Below are 5,415 nucleotides of genomic sequence, written 5' to 3'. Positions count from 1 at the left end.
TTATTTTCATGGCTAGGGGGACAGAACATTTGTAACTTAATTCAGTTTTGAACATTTTGAATGTTTAATATGCCAAGTCCATGTGACAATGTCCAACCAGGCCTGGAACTTGAGGCCAAGGCGTGGAGAGGAGTCCTCAGCACAAAGGTGACATGCAAGCCCCGGCTCCCCAGCAGATGAAGTCGGGGAGGAGCAAGCATACAGGTCTAGAGGGGCAGAGGACTCGCCCTCGGGCAGGCTCGAAGGGAAGTAAAGACAGGAGACAGCTTAGGGGCCCGTGTGGGGGGAGGTAGGTGAAGATAAACACCACACTACGCAGTGTGGGCACAGAGCAGGCATCACGAGAAATTCACAGCCAACAAGATGAGATACACGGTCCCACTCTTCATCCCTTCCACCAAGATGCGCACAGGAGCCAGGGCACGGCGGGGTCGTGTTGCAGGAAAGGGCCCCACTCCCTACTCCTTGCCTGATAAACGACCCAGGCGCAGGAGGCAGCTGTCCCCAGAGCTGTCTTGGAATGTCAGCTACTAGCGCCCAGCGCCCTTGAGGAAGTTGAAATCCTGTACAGCTACTCCTGCTCAAGGAGGGGGAGCCACTGGTCCCAGATAGCTTGTTGCCTGGCAACCCAGGTAGAGCCTCCAGGGTCATTCAGTGGGCAGTCCTGTCCCTCACTGCACGAGGAGTAATCAAAGAGGCGGCGAGGACACAAGTGCTAACATTTATTGAGCACTTAGTCTGGACTCGGTAGCCTCTTTACTGGTATTACCTCCTTCCATCTTCATAACAGCTCTGTTAAAGAAAGATAAACTATTTTCAATCTTCATTATTCTGATGAGAAAACTGAGGCATGTGGCGGAACCGGGAGGCTTGTCCAAGGCCACAGAGCCAATAAATGGCCCTGACAAGGCCCCAACTCAAGTCGTCTAGCTTCAGAGCTCAAGCTATTGACCACTGCACCACACTGCTCACGGGCAGTTGAGGTTGCAGGGAGGGTACCGAGTTTCCCTGGTAACCTCTGCAAACCTTTCACCATCCATTTCTTCTCCTCCGGAGATCACGCGTGTCCTCAGAGTCCTGACTTGGTGGAGGCACCCTCTGCATGGGGAGGTGCTGCACTCCGTCTCCAAATGTAACACCCTCAGTTCTGTCGACGTACTCAACTCCCTAATATCTGGTGTAGCTTCCATTCTTCTACAGTCTGTCCTTCCTTCTCCAGGCGAACCCTGGTTCACCCTTCTCCTCCAGCCTCTGTGCCCAGGGCGCTGAGGGGCTACCCCTCCTTTGGGACATAGTCTATGTTACCTCCATTAACGTAGACTTTAAGTTTGCTGGTCTGACAGAGGTGGTGCCAAGAGGGATCATGGAGGTGCTGATTTAGTTTCCCTTGATCTCCACCCCAACCCAAGCAACCCTGGACGATCCCACAGTACAGTTCAACGCATTGTGTCTGTGTTGCCAAGTCCTCTTTTCCACGCTCCAAGCTCTTTCCATGATTTTAAAATCACCTCTGGAGCCAAATCACACTGATGGCTGGTACTCGGCTTTCTCCCAGCTTTATTGAGGAATAATTGACAAATAAAAGTTGTGTATCTATGGTGTGCAATATAATGGTTTGATATGCATATACCTTGTGAAATTATTACTGCAATCAAGTCCTATAGTGCTGAGAAAACTTATGGTCGACTCTTAGCAAACTTCTAGTATACAATGCAGTATTAACTATGGTCACCATACTGCATATTAAATCCCCAGAACTTATTCATCTTATAACTGGAGGTTTGTCTCCTTTGATCAACATCTCCCCAATTTTCCCCACTCCCTCCCCAGCCACTAACTCCTGGTAACCACCATTCTACTCTCTGGTCCCATGAGTTTAACATTTTTAGATTGCACAAATATGTGGGGTCATTCAATATTTGTCTCTCTGTGTCTGGGTTATTTTACTCAGCATAATGTCCTCCAGGTTCATCCATTGTTGCAAATGTCACGATTTCCTTCTTTTTCATAGTTAAATGATATACCATTGTATATACTCCACATTTTCTTTTCTAGTTTTTAAATTACAGTTGATGTCCAATATTATATTAGATTCAGGTGCACAATCCCATGATTAGACATTTATATAACTTACAAAGTGATCACCTTGATAAATCTAGTTTCCGTCTGACACCATACATAGTTATTCCAATATTATTGACTATATTCTCTATGCTGTACTTTTCCTCCCTGTGACTATTCTATAACTACCAATTTGTACTTCTAAATCTCTTCACCTTTTTCATCTATCCCACCCACCCCTCTCCCATTTGGCAACTCTCAAAATGTTCTCTATATCTATGAGTCTCTTTCTGTTCTGTTTATTCGTTTATTTCGTTTTTAGATTCCACATATAAGTGAAATCATCTGGCATTTGTTACCATATATCTTTTGATTGGAGCATTTAATCCATTTGCATTTAAAGTAATTGTTGATAGATATGTATTTATTGCTATTTTATTATTCATATTTTTAATCTTTTTTTTCTTTTTCTTCTTAAAGAAGACCCTTTAATATTTCTTGTAATACTGGTTTAGTGGTGTTGCATTCCTTTAGTTTTCTCTTTTTACTCCTCACCCGAGGACATTTTTTATTTTTTGTTCAGATAGAATGGGAGGGGGAGAGAGGAAGAGAGAAAGAAACATTGACGTGAAAGGGACACATCGAGTGGCTGCCACCCACATGACCCAACCAGGGCCGGGGACAAACTGCAACCGAGGTACGTGCCCTTAGCGGGAACCGAGCCCGGGTCTCTCTGGACAGCAGGCCAACGCTCTAACCGCTGAGCCAAACCAGCCAGGGCTTCTTTAGTTTTTTTTTTCTTGTCTGGGAAGCTAGTGCTTGGCCCAGGGCCACTTAGCAAGAGGTACGAGGTACGCAGAGGTCAGGTGCTGCTTGTTCGAGAGATTTTAGGAAAATCCAAAGCATGAGGCCAGAGAGTCATTTGTATGGAAAAGCAACTAGAAACACTTGAGTGGGGCCGCAAATTGGGTGGGCAGGGGGCTCAGGTAATCCCCAGGGTGGGGCTCACTGTGTGAGCAGGCTGGTGGAGACTCAGATTTGGCATCTGCCTGCCGACTCTGTAGGTGGAGGGCTCAGCAACGGAACAGTGGCCCCTGCCAACACCTGTGTGGGCGAACGCTGCCCCTCCAGCTCTCACCCTGACGCCAGACAATTCAGTTTCTCCCCTTGGGTCCCTGGAGCCTTCGGAGCTGTTGCCCCAGCACTGGAGCTCAGAGCAAGTGCGTTCAAGTGAGTCCATGCACGGGCCCTTAAGAGGATGGCCTGGGCCCAGGCTGTGTGGCTCAGTGGTTGAGCACTGACCCATACACCAGGAGGTCGCCAGTTTGATTCCTGGTCAAGGCACATGCCCAGGTTGTGGGCCCAGTCCCCATTGGGGGGCATGCAGGAGATGGCCAATCACTGTTCTCTCTCTTCGATGTTTCTATCTCTCTCTTCTCCCTTCCTCTCTCTCTAAAATCAATAAAGAAAAAAAAATTTTTTTAAATGGGGACCACCTGGTATTCCAGCAGCCCTCTCACCCAGTCACAGTCTGGTTTTTCTGCCAGAAATTGCAGGGAATTTTCTTCCCAGCACTGGACCCCTGTGCTGGGGTTTTGGTGTGAGGCTGGGACCCCTGGCTCCTTGGGGGAACCTCTGCAGCAGAGAGATTCCTCTTGATTTTACGCGCCACACGTGGGCCTGGGACCAGCCCGTTGCCCGTCTCAGCCCCTCCTGCCAGTCTCCATGTAGCTGCGTCTTTATATCCTTGATTATCGGATTTCTGTTTAGCTAGATTTCAAACATTCTGAATAATGGTTGTTCTGTGATTTAGTTGTAATTTTGATGTGGTTGTGGGAGGTTTGCCTCTGCGGCCATCTTGCCCGGAACTCGCCTTACATTTCCCTTAGGTCTTCATTTATGGGCAGTTAGGTTGTGTCCATATCTTGTCTATTGTGAATAATGTTACAGTGAACATGGGAGTGCAGATATCTCTTTGACACACTGATTTCATTTCCTTTGGATATGAATCCAGTAGCGGGTTTGCTGGATTGTATGGTTGTCCTATTTTTAAATTTTTTTTAAGACTAAATTTTTTAAAAATGTTTTTATTGATTTTTTTAGAGAATAAGGAAGGGAGAGAGAAAGAATCGCCCACGGGAGAGAGAAACATCAATTGGCTGCCTCCTGCACGCCCCCTACTGGGGATCGAGCCCACAACTCAGGCATGTGCCCTGACAAGGAATCCAATCAGGACCTCTCAGTCCATGGGAGGATGTTCAATCCAATGAGCCACACCAGCTGGGCCTATTTTTATTTTATTTTATTTATTTATTTATTTATTTTTATCCTCACCTGAGGACATTTTTCCATTTTTTGTTCAGGTAGAGTGGGGTGAGGGGGGAGAGGAACAGAGAGAGAGAGAGAGAAACATCAATGTGAAAGGGACACATCGAGTGGCTGCCACCCGCACAACCGACCAGGGCCGGGGACAAACTGCAACTGAGGTACGTGCCCTTAGCGGGAACCGAACCCGGGTCTCTCAGGACCGCAGGCCGACGCTCTAACTGCTGAGCCAAACCGGCCAGGGCTGGGCCTATTTTTAAATTTTTGAGGAAACTCCATACTGTTTTCCATAATGGCTGTATCAATTTACACCCCATTCAACAGTGCTCAAGGGTTCCCTTTGCTCCACGTCCTCACCAACACTTGTAATATCTTGTCTTTTTTGTAAGAGTTATTCTATTGATCTCATTTAGTTGATATCTAATTGTGGTTTTTATTTGTGTTTCCCTGATGATTAGTGATGCTGAGCACCTTTTCACATACCTGTTGGCCATTTGTCCGTCTCCCTTGGAAAAATATCTGCTCAGGTCCTTTTTCCACTTTTAATTGGATTATTTGGATTTTTGCTATTGGGTTGTATGAGCTTTTTATATATTTTGGATATTAACCACTTATCTGATATATAGTTTGCAAATATTTTCTTCCATTCTATATGTTACCTTTTCCTTTTGTTATTTTTTCCTGTGCAGAAACTTTTGAGTTTGATGTATCGCTGTCTGTTTATTTATACTTTTTTTGCCTTTGCTTTTGGTGTCATATCCAAAAAATTATTGCCAAGGCCAATGTCACAGAGTTTTCCTCCTATTTTTTTTTTTTTTTTTTAAGTTTCATGGTTTCTGGTATTATGTTTAAGTTCTTAATCTATTTTGAGTTAATTTTTTAACATGTGGTGTGAGATAAAGGTGAACTGTCATTCTTTTGCATATGGATATTCAGTTTTCCCAAAAATATTTATCGAAGTGACTATCCTTTTCCCATTGTGTTGTTGGCACCCTTGTCAGATCATTTGACTGAACATGTATGGGTTTA

Source organism: Molossus molossus, unplaced genomic scaffold (genome assembly GCF_014108415.1).
Source record: "Molossus molossus isolate mMolMol1 unplaced genomic scaffold, mMolMol1.p scaffold_m16_p_18, whole genome shotgun sequence".
Classification (NCBI taxonomy): Eukaryota; Metazoa; Chordata; class Mammalia; order Chiroptera; family Molossidae; genus Molossus; species Molossus molossus.
The sequence above is the reverse complement of the archived record's forward strand: the minus strand, read 5'-3'. Positions refer to the sequence as shown.